Source organism: Lutra lutra, chromosome 6, assembly GCF_902655055.1.
Source record: "Lutra lutra chromosome 6, mLutLut1.2, whole genome shotgun sequence".
NCBI lineage: Eukaryota > Metazoa > Chordata > Mammalia > Carnivora > Mustelidae > Lutra > Lutra lutra.
Genome location: NC_062283.1, coordinates 30,647,222 through 30,666,123, shown reverse-complemented (window position 1 = coordinate 30,666,123; position 18,902 = coordinate 30,647,222). Strand labels below are relative to the sequence as shown.

General features: G+C 42.0%; 2 pseudogenes; one reads left to right on the top strand and one right to left on the bottom strand.

Annotated features, from left to right (window-relative positions):
- LOC125103325 (butyrophilin-like protein 1) overlaps positions 1–18,902 on the top strand; it is a 335,717-nt pseudogene that overhangs the window by 130,317 nt on the left and 186,498 nt on the right.
- On the bottom strand, positions 1,462–11,878 carry LOC125102529 (CREB-regulated transcription coactivator 2-like; annotated as a pseudogene).

Here is an 18,902-nt window from a genome sequence, read left to right as displayed (position 1 = left end):
TCTTCGAGCAGAAGGGTCCTTTGTTGTAGTATGCAGTGAGGGAGTGGACATGTATGGAAAATAATGTTGTGGCTTTACACAGAATTACATACAGAGAGTCAAAAGAATGATGTTTATCAGTAAGTCTATAGCAACGTTATGGCAATAATGCAGGCTTACAGTCCTTTGACCTGCCTTCCTTTTAAGGTATCCCCCTGATCTCTTCTCAGTACCCTGGTTTCCCAGGTGCAAAAGTGAATCCTGTCTCGCTAGGAAGCTGCTCCCTCACATCTCATCCGTCCATGACTCTATAGAAGTGTCGGTTCCAGCAACTACCTTTTCTCCTAATAGTGATGTTCTGCATCTTTAGAGCTTTTCTTTATCGATAGAGCTGAAGAAAATCCCCGTGCTGGAGGATCCATTCATACAGTGGTGTGAAGGTGCTTTGGGTGTTCCATAATAGTTGCTGCTGAGAACAGTGATGGGTTTTTTTGTTTGTTTGTTTTGGTTTGGTGTTTTGAGAGAGGGGGAACATGGAGGCAGTGAGAGACAGAGGGAGAGAGAGAATCCTAAGCTGGCTCCACACCCAACATGGAGCCAACACACACCTCCATCTCACAACCTGGAACATCATGACCTCGGTTGAAATCAGGAGTCAGATGCTTAACCAACTGAGCAACCCAGGTGCCCTAAGATCTTCATAGTTCTGATCAATCATTATTTGTTGCTGAAGGAGGTTTGGATTGGTTGGACTGTCAATACCTGATGTGAAATTGGAAACTTGTGTTTATGAACACTAAGACAGTGATTGTGTGTGGTGGATGGTGACTTAGTTTATGGAAATACAGGGAAGGGAAAGCTGTGTTGCACAATGTGTGACCCAAGGCTTTAGAGTATATGGAGTCTTTCTACTGTTGACACCAAACATATTGAGCAAGATCTGTTAAATTCATTATGTATGATATAAGTCACCTCCTCTTCTTGCATGGATTATAGAATTTGCATTGTGGGGAGGGAGGCAAGATGGCAGAGAGTAGGGGACCTCGTTTTATCTGGTCCCCTGAATTTAGGTAGATAACTATCAAATCATTCTGAACTCCTATGAATTCAGACTGAGGTGTAAGAAAAGAATTGCAGGAATTCTAAAAACCAAAATATGACCACTTTTTGTGAAGTAGGAGGTCCGGAGAATCTGAGGGGATATCTCAGAAGATAATCAGTGGAAGGAGAGAGCCTTGTAAACTGGCTACTATAAAGTGATATAGCCCCAGAGCCCACTATTAGAACCTTTATAAGTCTGCTCCAATGGGAGACATCTGTGCCGAAAGGTGCTGAGTTAGAAGCAGGGCAGAATCCTAGGTGTGACAGTGTGGTCTTAGAATCTCCAGGGTCACAGAAAGAACAGGGGTGCATGAGCAGACAGAGTTCCTAAGCATTGGAATGAAGAAAGCAGTGAGGGTCAGCAAACCCAGGAGGGGACCCTCAACTCGGTTCGCCATAAACCATGAACTGCAGCATGATCCGGTGACAGCACTCCTGCAGGTGTCCTGCAAAGGAGAAAAAAGTGGCAGCCCTGTGACTTCCTCCAGCAGGGATGGCATGGGAGTGTGCACAATTGGGCAACCTCTCAGAGTGTAGGGGTACTGCAAAGGACAGAAAACTTGTAGCCATATGCCTTCCCCAGGAAGGACAGCATGGAGGAGTGCCTGACCGGGTGACCACTCTCTGTGTGGGGACCCTACAAAGGACAGAAATTCAGGGAGCTTTTGCATTCTGCTGGGAGGATCTGTGCAAGCACACACCACAGGAGTCTTTAGACTTTGGCACACACAAAAGTGAAGACCACTTATCCTTCAGGGTTTAGTGAAGAGAGGGGACTGCCATCTCTTGGCACCGGGACTCAAGATTGCACAAGGCCTTACTTGTTTTCATCCTCTAGAGAGACGCAGAACACCTATGGGGAACAAAAGCCACATAGGGCAATCAGTAGCAGCTCAGCCCAAGTCCAGGCCCCTGACAAGGGGCTGTGCAACTCCGCCCAGGCAAAGGCACCTGAGATTCAGAGCAGCAGGCCCCTTCCTCAGAAGACCAAATGAAACAACAGGGAACACCAAGTTTACAGAGCACACAGGACTGCAAAACTCTAGCACTAGAGGAAAATAATAGAGAGAATTTAAGGGTTTTTTTTTCATGATTTATCTTTCATTTAAAATTTTTCCTTTTCTTTTTTCTGTTATTTCCTTTTTCAATTAGTTTTACTTTATTGACTCTTTGTTTTTGCCTTTTTTTTTTAAGGCAGACTGCCACGTGCAGAGCCTCATTTGGGTGTGTCTGGGGTCTTGGAAGCTTGACTATCCTACGTTCTCCTACAAATGAACCTAGAGAGCTTGTTTGGAGGTTCTAGCAGGGGAGCACAGCTACCTGTATACCTTTGACCCAAGAACGGTCTTCTGCTCTATCGGGGAAGGTCATCCTCTTCAACTGAGTGTGCAGCTTTGGGACGGATGTACATGGAGTGGTGAGGGAGGAAGGGGACACCCGCCTAGCCAGCCAGATCAGCCGAATCTACCCTGGTGAACAATGGGGTGACAGATGCCACAGTCAGATCGCCCTCACATCTTTAAGTCTTTTTTAATGAACATATAATGTATTATTTGTTTCAGGGGTACAGGCCTGTACCCCTGATTATCAGTCTTACACAATTCACATCACTCACCATAGCACATACCCTCCCCAATGTCCATCACCCAGTCATCTTATCCTTCCCAGCATCCACCACTCCAGGAACCCTCAGTTTTTTCTTGAGATTAAAAGTCTTTTATGATTTGTCTCTCTCACTGGTTTCAACCCATTTCATTTCAATTTTTCCTCTCATCCCCCATGATCGTCTGCCTTGTTTCTCAAAATCCACACATCAGTGAGGTAATACAATAGTTGTCTTTCTCTAATTGAACCCCCTAGTTCCAGCCATGTCATTGCAAATGGCAAGATTTCTTTTTTATTTTTACTGGCTATATAATATTCTAGTGTGTGTGTGTGTGTATGTGTGTGTGTGTACATATAAATATATAGATAGATAGATAGATTGATATAGATATAGATATAGATGATATATATATAGATATATCAATCACATCTTCTTTATCCATTCTTCTGTTGATGGACATCTAGGCCCTTTTCCTAGTTGGGTATTGTGGACATTGCTGCTATAAACATTGAGGTGCATGTGCCCTTTGGATAACTATGTTTGTATCTTTGGGGGTAAATACCCAGTAGTGCGATTGCTGGGTCACAGGGTAACTCTATTTTCAACTTTTTGAGGAACCTCCATACTGTTTGCCAGAGTGGCTGCACCAGCTTGCATTCCCACCTACAGTGTAGGAGGGTTCCCCTTTTTCTACATCCTCGCCAACATCTGTCAATTCCTAAATTGTTAATTTTAGCCATTTTTGACTGGTATGAAGTGGTATCTCATGGTGGTTTTGAATTATATTTCCTTGATGCCAAGGGATGTTGAGCATTTCTTCATGTGTTTGTTGGCCATTTGGATGTCTTCTTTGTAGTTACTTCACCTCCTTGGTTAGGTTTTTTGAAAGGTATCTTCTGGTTTTTGGTGCTGTTGTAAATGGAATTGATTCCTTAAATTCTCTTTCTACAGTTACATTGTTAGTGTATAGGAAAGCAACTGATTTCTCTGCATTGATTTCGTATCCTGTCTTATTACTGAATTGCTGTATGAGTTCTAGTAATTTGGGAGTAGAGTCTTTTGGGTTTTCTGTTGGGGGCCTCGTGCTTAGAAGGGGTTAACCCAATAGAGCAACAGTTCTTGGGAACCTCTTCAACCGAGGACCTTCACAGGTAGCGAGCTATTTCTAGAATGCCACCGTGTGTCCCTGGTGATTGATATGAGAACATTGGGAGGTTTGGCTTGTTGCCATTGCAGCTGCTGTCTCAAGACTAAGCTAATAAGGCTCCTGTGTTTTGTGAATATTGAGTTATGGCCTAAGTGTCCCAACCACGAAGGTCAAGGCGGTCTGATATCTCTGCACGACCAGCTATTCCCAGGCCAAAATAGAAATTAGCACCAGATGTACAGGAGGTGATTCCCTTACTGTGTGGTATAAATCAGAACTCTGCAAAATAAACTTTGGCACTTGCTTGACACGTTTGCCTGTGTCCCTCCTGTTCCCCACATTCCCTTTCTTCATTCTCCTATCCTTCAACCCTGTTCCCTCTTGTCGCACCGGCCGCAACAGTTTTCCATATAAAGTATCATGTCATCTGTGAAGTGAGAGAGTTTGACTTCTTCTTTGCCAATTTCAATACCTTTTCTTTCTTTTTGTTGTTGATTGCTGAGGCTAGGACTTCTAGTACTATGTTGAGCAACAGTGAGGATAGTGGGCATCCTTTTTGTGTTCCTGATCTTAAGGGAAAGGATCTCAGCTTTTCCCCATTGAGAATGATATTCTTTGTGGGCTTTTCATAAACAGTTTTTGTAAAATTGAGTAATATTCCCTCTATCCCCATACTCTAAAGAGTTTCAGTCAGGAAAGGATGCTGTATTTTGTCAAATGCTTTTTCTGCACCAGTTGAGAGAACCATATGGTTCTTCTCTCTCCTCTAATTAATGTGTTCTATACATTGATTTGCCAATGTCGAACTACTCTTGCATCCCAGGGATAAATCCCACCTGGTCCTGATGGATAATCTCTTAATGTACTCTTTGCAATGGACTCTTTTTAGGCACTGTTGGATCCTGTTAGGTAGGATCTTTTTGAAAATCTTGACATCCATATTCATCAGAGATGTGGGTCTGAAATTCTCCTTTTTGATGGGGTCTTTGCCTGGTTTGGGGATCAAGGTAATGCTGGGCTCACAGAATGAGTCTGGAAGCTTTCTTTCTGTTTCTATGTTTTGAAACAGCTTCAGGAGAATAGGTGTTATTTCTTCTTTGAATGTTTGGTAGAATTCCACAGGGAATCCATTATGTCCTGGACACTTGTTTTTTGGGAGGTTTTTGATCACTGTTTCAACCTTGTTACTGGTTATGGGTCTATTCAGGTTGTCAGTTTCTGCCTGTTTCTGTCTTGGTAGTTCATAGGTTTCCAGGAAGGCATCCATTTCTTCCATGTTGCTTACTTTATTGGCATATGTTTGTTGATAATAATCTCTAATATTTGTTTCTATTTCCTTGGTGTTTGTTGTGATCATCCCCTGTCATTCATAATATTATTCATTTGGGTCCTTTCTCTGTTCTTTTGGATAAGTCTGGCCAGTGGTTTATTGATCTTATTAATTCTTTCAAAGAACCAGTTTCTAGTTTTGTTGATCTACTCTTGGCATTTCTGGTTTCTAATTCATTGATCCCTCCTCTAATCTTAATTAGTTCTCTTCTCGTGTGTGCCTTAGGCTTCATTTGTTGTTTTTTCTTCAGTTCCTTAAAGTGTAAAGTTGGGTGGTGAATTTGGGATTTTTCTATTTTTCTGAGGCTTGGCTGGCTATGTATTTCCCCCTTAAGACTGCCTTTGTCATATCCCATAGGTTTTATAATGATGTGTTTTCATTCTCAATGGTTTCCATGAATTGTTTAAGTTCTTCTTTGATTTCTGGTTGACCCAAACATTCTTGAGCAGGATGATCTCTAGCTTCCAAGCGTTTGAATTTTTTCCAAACTTTTTCTTGTAGCTCAGTTCTGGTTTCAAAGAAAGCATTGTGGTCTGAGAATATGCGGGAAAGCATCTCAGTCTTTCAGTATGGGTTGAGAACCTGATTTGTGACCCAGTATGTGGTCTATTCTGGAGAAAGTTCTATGTGTGCTTGAGAAGAATGAGTATTCTGTTGTTTCAGGGGAATGTTCTGTATATACCTATGAGGTTTTTCTGGTGCAGTGTGTCATTCAAGGCTCTTGTTTCTTCTTTGATTTTCTGCTTAGACGATCTATTGCTGAGAGTTGAGTGTTGAGGTCTCCTACTATTAAGGTGTTATTATCTATCTATCTATCTGTATCTATCTATCTATCTATCTAACTATCATGTTTTGGTAATAGTTGGCTTATGTAGTTGGCTGCTCCCATGTTGGGGGCATAAATATTTACAATCGTTAGATCCTCTTGTTGGATGGACACTTTAAGAATGACATACTGTATTTCTGTATCTCTAACTACAGTCCTTATCTTAAAATCTAATTTATCTGATATGAGAATTGCTTCTTCGGCTTTCTTTTGAGGTCTGGTGGCATGAACAATGGTTATCAATCCCTTCACTTTCGATCTAAATGTATCTTTAAGTTCAACATGAGTCTCTTATAGAAAGCATATGGATGGGTCCTTTTTATGCAATCTGCAACCCTGTGTCATTTTATGGGAGCATTTAGGGCGTTCACGTTGAAAGTGATTATTGAAAGATGGGATTTTATTGTCCTCACGCTGGCTGTCCTTGTTTCTGTAGATTGTGTCTGTATATTTCTGTTCTATATCACTCTTGGGGACTTTCTCCTTTTATTGAATTGCCCTTAATATTTCTTGCAGGGCTGGCTTAGTGGTCACATATTCTTTCAGTTTCTGCCTGTTCTGGAAGCTCTTTGTCTCTCCATCTGTTCTGAATCACAGCCTTGCTGGATAAAGTATTCTTGGCTGCATGTTTGTACCACCAAGACCACAAGTGATCCCAGTCTGGGTGGGTGAGGGTGGCAGCTGCAGTTTTGACTTCTTTGGATTTGTCTGGTGTGTATTTCACATGGGTCATGGTTGATGTTTTTGATTTATTTCACTTGTTCATCCATTCTCCTCTGAACAAAATGACTAGAAGGAGGAATTCACAACAAAAGAAAGAACCAGAGTTAATGCTGTCATGGATCTAATCAATATTCATATAAGTAAAGTTTTGGAGATGTAATTCAGGATAATAAGTATAAAGTTACTAGCTGGGCCTGAAAAAAAGATTAAAAGACACTAGACAGTCTCATAGTGCAGAAATGAAATCCAATCAGGCCTAAATTTAAAATGTTTTAACTAAGATGCAGTCTAAACTGGATGTTGGATGAGCTAGGGTAAATGAGGCAGAAGAGAGAGTAAGTGACATAGAAGACAAGTTGATGGAAAGGAAAGAAGTTGAGGAAAAGAGAGAAGAACAACTAACAGACCACTAGTACATGTTCACAGAAATGCCCAGAGTGTCTCAATCGCATTCCTCAGTCCCTGCAATGTCAGTGAATCATTTGCAGAGAGCAAGTGTGACCTGGAAGAATGTACTCATTCTCTCAGTCCCATGTAGGTCAGGCCCATCCAAGGACAAGGCTGAAATGGGCAAATCCTGGGGGTAGGGATGTGAGTGCCAAGTTATGGGAAAAGGCCTGGAGAACTGGCACTTTGGCCTCTCACCTTGAAAGCATCAAGGGAGAGAGGCCTGGGGCAGAAAAAGCAAGGGAGACCCTGACCAACCCTGAGAGGCTGATTGGAATCAGAGTCTCTGTCAGAGAAACTTATCTGCAAAGGCTGGACTGTAGGCTGAAACCATGAGGCCAGGATTCTGCTCTCTGCTGACTTTCACCAAATAATCAGGCCCACCATTCACCAGGTGCCATTTCACTCTGAACATTATGTACTTTATTTCAATAAATAATTTACTCTAATCCTCAGAGGAGAGTCTTTTCCTCATTTTAAATCTGAGTGACAGAAACTCAACAATAGGAGAGCACGTGTCAAGGGTCATTTGGTTGTGTGGCCAAATCCTACAGGAGTCAGATCCACCTGGCTCAGATGAACTCTAAACAGAGGGCATCGGATTGGGAGCACCAGCAATAGGAGTGCTCCAGAGATCAGACAGGCAGGAGGGGAGACAGAAATCATATTAGAACTTCTACTATAAAAAAGGGAACTTCTATTAGAAAGCTTTGAACTTAACTCTCTTAATGAGTTGCTTGAATTTCTTTTTATAATCTGTATAATGTCTGTGCATATTTATTAGCTGCACATTGAAAATATATTCTGAAAAGAGTAGATGATCCAAAGAGTTCATTGTTCTGCTTGTGTTTCTCCAGTGTTCCCAGCACCATTTCTTGAAGGGTCTATCCTTTTCATTGGGTGTTCTTGGCTTCCTTACCTATTATTGGTTGACCACAGCGGTTGGGATTTAATTCTGGGCTCTCTATTCATATTGGTGCATATGTTGATTTTTTGTGCCATTACCACATTGTATTCTGTTACTATGGCTTTGAGGTATGGTTTGAAATGAGGAAATGTGCTACCTCCAGCTTTGCTCTCTTTTTGCAGGATTGCTTTGGCTATTTGGAGTCTTGAATGATTTCTTCTATTTTTATAAAAAACGCCTTTGGTATTTTGATTGAGATCACATTGACTCTGTAATGGCTTTGTGTAACATGGTCATTTCAACAGTATTAATTCTTCAAATCATGAACATGGGATGTGTTTCCATTTGTTTGTGTCTTCAACTTCTTTCAGGAAAGGCTTGTAGTTTTCATTGTACGGGTCCTTCACTTCCCTGGTTTCTTATATTTCTATTTTGTTGCTTTTGATGCTGTTTTCATTTTCTGATGCTTCACCGTTAGGGTACAAGGATGCCACTGATTTTTGTAAGTCAATTTGTAATATGTCACTTTATTGAATCATTGATTACTTTCAACAGATTTTTTTATTGACTCTTCAGATTTTTCTGTATGTAAGATGATATTTGCAAAGAGTGACATTTTCACTTCTTCCTTCCTGATGTGGAAGGCTTTTATTTCTTTCTCTTGCCTAATTGCTCTAGCTAGGACTTCTGCTACTATATTGAATAGAGGTGGTGTGAGTGTCCTTCCTTGTTATGTTCCTGTTCTTAGAGGAAATGCTTTCAATTTTTATTCATTGAGTAGGATGTTTGCTGTGGGTTTCCTGTAGGTAGCCTTTATTATGTAGAGGTATGCTCATTCTATATCCAATCTATTAAGAGTTTTATCATAAAAGAATGGTATATTTTGTCTAATTTCTTTGGGTAACTTTTGAGATGATCATGTGATTTTTACCTTTCATTTTCTTGGTGTATTGAATTACACTTATTGATCTTTGTAGGTTCAACTACCCTTGCATCCCACAGATAAATCCCATTTAGCCATGGTGTCTAATTTGTTTAATGTTTGAACTCAGTTTGATAACACTTTGCTGAGAATTTTTCCATCTGTAGTCTTCAAGGATACTGGTTTATTGCTTTTTTTGTTGCGGTGGTATCCTTATCTGGTTTGCTATACAAATAATACTGCCTTTGTAGAATGAATTTGAAATTGTTGCCTCTTCCTTAACATTCTGGGAGAGTTTGAGGAGTATTGGTATTAATTTTCCACTGCATGTTCATTAGAATTCACTAGTGAAGTCATTTGACCATGAGGTTTTCTTTTGGGAGTTTTTGGGGTTTTGTTTTGTATTGTTATCAAATTCTTTAAATTTTTTAATAAACATATAATGTATTATTAGCCCAAGGGGTCTAGGTCTGTGAATCACCAGGCTTATACACTTCACAGCACTCACCATATCACATATCCTCCTCAATGTCCATAACCCTACCACCCACTCCCTATCCCCCTCCCCCCAGTCACCCTCAATTTGTTTTATGGCAGTAAGAGTCTCTTACGGTTTGTCTCCCTCCCGATCCCATCTTGTTTCATTTATTCTTTTTCTACCCCCCAAACCCACCACGTTGCATCCACTTCCCATATCAGGGAGATCATATGATAGTTGTCTTTCCCTGATTGACTTATTTCGCTAAGCATAAAACCCTCTAGTTCTACCACATCATCGCAAATGGCAAGATTTCATTTTTCTTTGATGGTTGCATAGTATTCCATTATATATATATATATATATACCACATCTTCTTTATCCATTCATCTCTTGATGGACATCTAGGTTATTTCCATAGTTTGGCTATTGGGGACCCTGCTGCTATAAACATTCAGGTGCACGTGCCCCTTCAGATCGCTACCTTTGTATCCTTAGGGTAAATACCCAGTAGTGAAATTGCTGAGTCATAAGGTAGCTCTATTTTCAACTTTTTGAGGAACCTCCATGCTGTTTTCCAGAGTGGTTGCACCAGCATGCATTCCCATCAACAGTGTAGGAGGGTTCCCCTTTCTCCACATCCTTGCCAGCATCTGCCAGGCACTCCAGCCAGGGCTGCCACAATCTCATTACAATAACCTGGGGAGGACTCTCCTGGGAGGATGATGTTAGGCCCTGAGCCATGGCAGGAACAGAGGGTCAAGTTCTGGTGATTGAGGGCATGGGGGTCCTGGAGGCCGCTAATTGGCCCCTTGTCCCCTAAAATTAAAGGCCCCTCAGAAAAGCTGGGGGGTCCAACACCAGGCTGGTTGATGGGCTTCCATGCTAAACTGTTCCTGCTGCTGAGACAGAGTGTGTGCGTGCCAGGGGACAAACAAGTCAGAGCAGCAGTCATCAAAAAGCACGCTGTGAGGAAACAGGTTTCCCAGGCTGAAGTCCCTCAATGGCTAATGGTAAAATGCTTGCTCATGCACATTGAGCTGGGTGGGTATAGTGTCCCACAGTGTGGTGGGCTGCCCAGGTGCTTCCCACCTGAAGGTGCTTTGAGCAGGCCTGAGAGGACATCGCTGGATGCTATAGAGGCTTTCGGGTAGGTGGTTGGGTGGACAGAACCAAATCTGGGGGGTTGTATGGGTATGGAGGCAGCCTCTGGTCAGTGGACGATGTGCTGATATCTGGGGGACACCCTGAGTGATGCAGGACAAGGCAGGTGACATTGTTGTCAAAAACTTTTTGGGCAGCTGCTCTTGGGTGTCAGCTGGGCCCTTGGGCAACCTCAGGCAGCTGAGGGGCACATGATAGTGGCAGGAAGGGATTGCAGGGGAAGAAGCTGGGTAAGGGGGTTACCCAGCACAGGAGAGGAAGCAGAGGGGAAGGAATTGGAGAATGTGAGAACCAGAGCACTGAGTGAGGAGGGAGGAGGCTGACAGTGAGAAGTAGCTATCAGAGCCTTGAACATGGGGGTGGGGAATGTCCAAGAAGCCTAGGGGTTGGGATTGCCCAGGGAAGACCACAGGATGGGTAGTTGAGCAGGGAGTAAAGTCCTGACTCATCATAGCCCAAGCTTGGTCCAGGCACTGGCCCCCACTGATCCTGAGGTGGATCATGCTGTGTCTTAATTTGGAGGTACTGATGCCCTCACTCAGGCTGGGGTAGGTTGTCTCCTCAGGGCCCTGGGGGATGAGAAGTGCCAGGGGAAAGTGCAGGTTGGTGAGATCAGGTAGGGAGCTTCCTGTGTTCATGGCTGGTGGAAGGACAGGCACATTGGCAGGCTGGTCAGGGACTACATGTTGCTCTGATTAACATCAGAAAGGTGTTAATTGCAAGGAGTTCACAGGACAAAGATCAGGAAGAACATAAGGACAGCTTCCAAGCATGGCATGGCTTCAAAAAATCTTTGTCCTCTAACAAGTTCTCTTCAATAACAGGGACTTTGGAGTGCACTTTGCCATTCAGAAAATCTCCATAGCAGCTGTGCAGGATGCTAGGAAGGGCAGGGCCTGGATAAGTGTCCTGAGGGTTGGGGTTCCTCACACTGGTGTGAAGGCAGAGTCAGTTCTTGTCCTATTCAGTCAGATGGTAGTAGAAAGACCTGCCCCTTCTCTGCAGGGACATTGTCCCAGGGCACATCCTCTACCAGCTGAGCTCTGGGGGAAGAGACAAATAGGCAGGACCACAGGGAGAGCTGTCTTTCTGGCAGGGATAGCAGTGGAGTGGGGACACCATTTTTCTGGAATCTCTCTGTAACTGTTCCAAAGCTCCTGGTGCCCAGGGCTCCACGATGAATACAGAGGCAAGTTGAGGGGGCTCTTGGAACTCAGCCAGGTCAGAGCTCATCTGGTTATCAGTGGGCAGAGAATGGCCATAAGGAGAGCTCCTTGTGTATGCCAGTCGCAATGTGGGGGCCTGTAGGCCCCCATGTGTTCCTCAACCCCAGGCTCTCTGGTGTCTGTGCCTCCCCTACAAGCCTGTCTTCCTGCCCTTCAGTCTCCACCTGTGCCTCTCAGATGACTAGACTGGTCTGTTCAGGTTGTCTATATCTTCCTAAGTCAGTCTTGGTCCGTTGTGTGTTTCTAGGAATGGACCCATTTCATTTAGATATATAATTTGTTGGTATGCAATTATTCATAGTCTTTCATGATAGGACATATTCCTGTCCTATCCGTTCTAATAACCCTCTTTTATTTCTTCTTTTTTATTATATTAGTCACCGTACAGTACTGTGTCTCTTTTTTTCTTAGACTAGGTAACTTTTTGCCAGTTTGTGTTCATCATCTTCTAGAACCAGCTTTTAGTTTCATCAATCCTTTCTCTTGTTTTTCTGATCTCTGTTTCATTTACTTCTGCTCTGATTTTTATTATTTCTTTCCTTTTTTTAACTTTGGGCTTAATTTGTTCCTCTTTTTCTAGTTCATTGAAGTGTAAAGGTAGATTGTTTATTTGAGATCTTTCTAATTTTTTGTTGCTGTAAACTTCCTCTCAGAACTGCTTTTACTGCAACCCACAAAATTTGATATATTGTATTTTCATTTTCACTTGTTTGAGACCATTATTTATTTCCCTTTTGATTTCCTCTTTGACCTATTGATTGTGTTACAAACTCAGACAAGTTGAGCACCCAATGCCCAGTAAGCCAATGTCTGAGACGTGGGTTTTGAGGTAAAGAAAGCTTCATTATCACAAGGAAAGAAAGCCCAGTGAGAAGGCTGGCTATCATTCCCAAGGCTGCATTGCTCTCTGGAGGAAAAGGGACAGCCACTACTTGTTTGGGGAAGGAGGTGAATGTATGAGAGGAGGATGAGATGTTTCTGGAAACCTTGAGAGGGTGGGCCTTGAAACAATCTGGAGCTCTATATTGTTCCAGAAAATAAGACACCCCATTCAGGACCTGGAATGATCAGGTATGTCAGATAATTTGGAGACAAATGTTTCTTCCCACTCCACATTAGGTTTCTATAATCAGTGGGTAAACAGGGAGTAGGGGTAAAAAGCAAAGTAAATGATTGATCATGCATGAGGTTAAGAGATGCAAAAACGTCCTCAGTAGGGAATAAAACATGACGTGCAGCTAAGGTAATAATGCAACTAATACAATGTAGTTCTGCATATGCTTTGAAGACTAGTCCAAGAACCAAGTGTCTGGCCTCGATGTTTAAAATTTTGTCATCTCTTTCCTACATATTTTTAGGTCTACTCAGTTTCCTCTTGTTCATTTTTACTTTCATACCAACGTGGTCAGAGAAGTTGGCTGATATGGTTTCAGTCTTCTTAATTTTGTTAAGATTTCTGTGTTCCATCAGGGGATCTATCCTGGAGAACGTTCAATGAACACGTGAGAAGAATATGCATTCCTCTGCAGCTGGACAGAATGTTCTGTAAATGTCTGTCATTTTCTTTTCTGAAGTGTGGTTACGTTCTATTTCCTTGCTGATTCTGCATCTGGATGATCCATCCATTGTGGACCATGGGGTATTAAGGTCCCTGCTATTACTGGATTATTGTCTATTTCTCCCTTAAGATCTGCATTTTTTTAATGTATTTCAATATTCAGGTGTTAAGCACATGTATTTACAACTGTTATATCTTCTTTTTGACTTGAAGTCTATCTTGTCTGATGTACATATGGCTACACCTGCTTTCTTTTTAGTACCATTTTCTTGGGTTATTCACATCCATTCCTCCGCTATAAACCTACATTTGCCCATTGTACAGCAAAAAGACCCTTTTGAAAGGATCACAAACTGGGGTCTATGTTTTTAATTTATCAAGGCACCCTCTGTCTTTTGATTGGTAAAGTCAATCCACTTACGTTTAAGTGATTATTGATATGTAAGGACTTACTATTGTCCTTTTATCTTTTATTTTCTGGTTGTTTTCTATCATTATTATTTCGCCTTCTTTGTGTTTCTGTCTACTTTTATCACTTGCTGGTTTTCCATGATGATTCCCTAGTTTCCCCCTTTTTAAGGTTCTCTCTGCTCTAGATATTGTTTTGTCTTAACATGAGTTTTGTATAAACTGTTTGATAGATTAAATGGTGCTTTTCCTGCTGTTGGCAGCTTTTCTTCATTTACCTACATAGCAGTTCTCATTTTCCTCCTCCCCTTTTACATTTTTGCTGTCACAAACTCTTTTCCTGATATAGGTTTGTTACCAACTGTAGTAGCTCTAGTTATTTTTAATAACTTTAGCCACTGCTGTTATCATTAAGTGTTTAATGCCCTATTCTAAAATAAGGTTACAGTTTCTCACTCTGTCTGCCAGCTTACTCAGAGTCTCTGTACCTTCATCTTTTCATTACAGTATTAAAGTTCCGCTCAATATGTCTTGGAGGCAGGACTAGTGGTGGGGGATTCCCTCAAGTTTGCTTTGTCTGGGAAAGTCTTTATTTCTCCTTCATATCTGAAGATAAATCCTGGATACAGATTTCTTGTCTGGCAATATTTATTTGTTAATGCGATGAGTGTGTCATTCCACTCCCCCTGGCCTACAGAGTTTCCGCTGAGAAATCTGCTGATGATCTCTCCTATGGGAGCTCATTTTTACAATACTTTCTTTTATACTTTCAAGATTCCTTCTTTATCTTTGACATTTGACAGTGTCATCAGAAAGTGTCTTGGAGATGGTATTTTTGTATTGAGATAATAAGGTTACGTATTAACTTCACAGACTTCTATGTCCAGTTCTTTCCCCAGGATTGGGAAGTTCTCAGATGACACTTTTGTAATAACAGCTCTGCCCCTCTTCTCCTTCTCTTCTGCTTTTGGTATACCCACTATTCTTAACTGGCTCTCCTAATGGAGACTGGTAGCTCTTGCAGGATTTCTTCATTTTTTAAGCTTGTTTTTCTTTTAAGTAATCTCTACATGCAACGTAGGGCTCCAGGTCGCAATCCAAAGATCAAGAGTCAGATGCTCCACTATCTGAAGCAGCCAAGCACCTCAGGGTTTCTTCACTTTAAAAAATAATAATAAACCTTAGTTCTCTTCACTTCTACCTGAATCATTTCTGGATTCCACCTTTCAGATCGTGTATTCTCTCTTCCACCTGACCTGCTCTATTTCCAATGTTTCTAATGCATTCTTCATCTCATTTACTGAGTTCAGCTCCAGAATTTCTGCTTGGTGCTTTTTTAGAAATTTGGTCTCTTGGGTAAAGTACTCCTTCTATCCATTCATTTTATTACTGAGTTCATTGAATTGCCTGATTCTCTTGTATCTTATTGAATTCCGTTCTGACAGTTATTTTGAATTCTCTATTACGTAGATCACAGTCTTCTATAAAGGTAGGGTTGGTGGCTGGAGAACTGTCATTTCTTTTTAGCAAAACCATATTACCATGATTTTTCATGCTTTTTAATGAGATTTTCATCTGCCAAATAGTTTGAGGTAGCCAACACCCTTTGTATGTAGGCAAAAATTTGTTAACTATGATTCTAACAGTTCATGGGTGGGAGGTTAGTGGACCTTCTTTAGTATTACAGCAGGTGGCAGAAGAGCACAAGTTTTTGTTTTCTCTTACCAGAGTAGCCCTGGTGGCTGTAAAGACCAGGTTCAAAAAAAAAAGGAGGAGACTGGCAACTCTGGAGGGGCCAGTATGTACTAAGTCCCTTGGGTTTGGGGCATGCCCCACACTCCAGGAGGAGGATCCTCAAGTTCAGGAGTCCAACAGAGCTGGGAGCTCTCTTGCTGAACTCTCAGGGCAGACAGTGCATAAAGTGTTTCTTCTTCTCTGCCTCCTTCCATTGCCTTTTCCTTTCCCCCACTGTCTCCTCCTGGTCATAGATGTGCTACCTCAGAGGACCCTGCTCTGTGGCTTCATAGCTATGGGCTCCTCCAGTCATAGCCCAAAGGGCCAAGTAGCCTTTCTCTCTCCCCTTTCCACCCATACCTTCTTGGCTCCAGGAGTCACAGTGAGCGTTACCACCACTGTAAAAGCCAGGGTAACAGGCCCCACCAAGCTGCCTGGGCTCTTATCTCCCTGAAGACCAATCCACACCCTCTCAGATGTAAACATGGATGGATCTCATTGGTGTCTTGTGTGCTTTGCGGAGGAAACTTTGTTGGGTTTTGGAATCCTACTAGTTGTAAACAGAAAGGGGGAGACAGATGGAAGGACTCATTCTGTCATGATGTTGACCTCACTTCTCCCAAGAACGATGGTTTTATCCATTCTTTCTGGAATTACATGGGCAGCTGGTCCACTAGTTTCAAAAGATTCCTCTTTTTTGTGCAGATAATTCATATCACATCCATACCTTCTTTCCTCTCCATTTCAAAGGAAATATACCCATAGCCAATCTAAAAGGAATCCAGTGTCATAAAGCCACAAGGTATACTGAAGGAGGAGATGAACATTTCAGAAAATATATTAACATATACAGTATTTAAAATATATAGAGGGGCGCCTGGGTGGCTCAGTGGATTAAAGCCTCTGCCTTTGGCTCAGGTCATGATCCCAGCGTCTTGGGATCAAGCCCCGCATCGGGCTCTCTGCTCGGCGGGGAGTCTGCTTCCTCCTCTCTCTCTGCCTGCCTCTCTGTCTACTTGTGATCTCTGTCTGTCAAATAAATAAATAAATAAAATCTTTAAAAAATAAATAAATAAAATAAAATATATAGAAAGATCCCAAAGAGTATATTTATGACTTTATTGTTGGGGCAAACATTTTGATAAATTTGAAAATTCCTCCACTACACTTTCCCACATACTCTGAGCAGTGCATTGCCCTCCTCCAAGATACAGTTCAGTTTAGATGTTTGTATCACGCAGTGTCCGATCAGGAGGCAGAAACCACATCACTCATGTTAACAGGGAAAATCTGATATAAAGAATTATTAAGAAAGATGTATTTAATTATGAAAGAGATAAAAGAAATATCTATGGAAACCAGGACTAGAAGAGATAGGAAGCAGACATTACGTCTAGGGCTGAGGTAGAGCATCCAAAAGATGGAATACATTTGAAAGAATAAGACTGACAGTCTGTTTATTGGACAAGGTGGGACCAGAGTCCCCAGGAAGGAAAGAAATGCACCAACATGTTGCAGACCAAGCCTGTTGGGCAGGAAAACTCTCACTAGAGAACTGACAAGATTCCCTGGGAGGCTGCACTCTAGTACACAACCTGCTACAATGCCATACTCATTCACCCAAAGGCAAGGGAAATTAAGTCTTCTCCAGCCACTGTCGGTAGCATTGTAAGGTCAAGGGGGGAAACAATACCAAAAGTGGGACACCGAGGTGACTCACTCAGTTAAATGTCTTCCTTCAGCTCAGGTCATGATCCCAGAGTCCTGGGATGGAGTCCTGCTTTGGGTTCTCTGCTCAGCAGGGAGTCTGCTTCTCTCTCTGCCTGCCACTCTCCCTGCTTGTGTTCACTCAATCTCTCTCTGACAAATACATAAATAAAATCTTTTTTTAAAAACACGAAAAGAAAAAAGCTTTTTCTCCTGCTATGTCTTGCTGTGTTCCCTCTGGAGCTATGTAGGAATTCAGTGTCTGCATAGACAAAATCTGACTTGCATATGCCTCCCTGGATGAGATTAATTGAAAAACAAAGGAGGAATGCCCAGAACGTTAGGCCTCCATTGAAATTTCTTGGCTGAAAGTAGCCGCATTCTTACTGCGGCTCAAGGCTCTCATCTAGGGAGTAAATGTTTAAATTTGAAGGAGAAACAGGCACATGTGGTGCACATGTATGTCATGAACTCCTAGCCTCCTTGTCCTTACCACATGCAGTCCCATATATTACTGTCCTGACCATTAAGGCTACACTTTCCTCCTTCCTTGCTTTGTGCTTGCACGTGCTGTATTGATATGACCCCAATGAAACTGGAGACAAAGCTTGGTTGGAAGCCTTTTGCCGCTAGAGTGTCTGGTCCCCAGGCCTCTCCTTTCTACTATGAATGTGTCTGGAGTACTATTTTCATTTGCCATCTCAGGGTTTGCTGGCCAAACCCAACAGTGCACTAACTGACAAAGGCGGTGCTAAATGTGCCACATGGCAAAAAGGAAACGTTTATGACCTCCAGTGTCAACAAGTAGGGCACATACAGGGTAGATTTGAATCAAAAGACAATGAATTGATAAGGGGCAGATTTCACACTTTTAGTTCCTCAACTTCTACATAAACCATTTACTCACATTGGAACTTCCATATAACAACACAACCCCACATTTTCACCCATCTACAGGGCTACACTTAAAATGAAAAAGTTCTCACTCTTTCCCCCAAAATGGAGCAAACAGGCAGTCTCAGGCATTGAATCAGTTATATTTATTCCTTAAGTCCAGACACAGTCATTTGACTATTCTGTTACCTAGAGATTATATTTGAAATATCACCATGGACAACATGCATAAAATCACACTGGTGAGAAGGGAGAAGGAAAATAGATAATTAATACAAATGACACATCTACATGATAAGATAGAAAAATATGCAAAGGGACTCCATTCCTTTTCCTATTTTTGGTCACAGGCAGGAGTTGAGACCTGTGACCTCCTTCTTCCACTTCCAATTCCGTGTCTTCCTCATCTCTCCCAGAACCACAACAGGTCGGTGTTCTCTACTTCAGGAGCCAACAAACCTTTATTCATTAGGGTCTGAGTCCACAACAGTCTGGCTTCCTTCTGTTTCCTGTGGGTTCCATCCACCTTTACAATTGGACTGGAAATACTGAGAAGCGGTACATAGATCCTGGAACTGGGCTCATGATCAAAACTTTCTGTAATCCATCCAGGGTCTGAAAACACTCATCTTCATTTACCTCTTTATTCTGGTAGCAGTTCTGTTCTTTCCAACTGCTGTTGACTCACAAGGAAACCCAAACTCTCATTTTTTCCATTCCCTGAATTAATGCAGCACCAGTACTT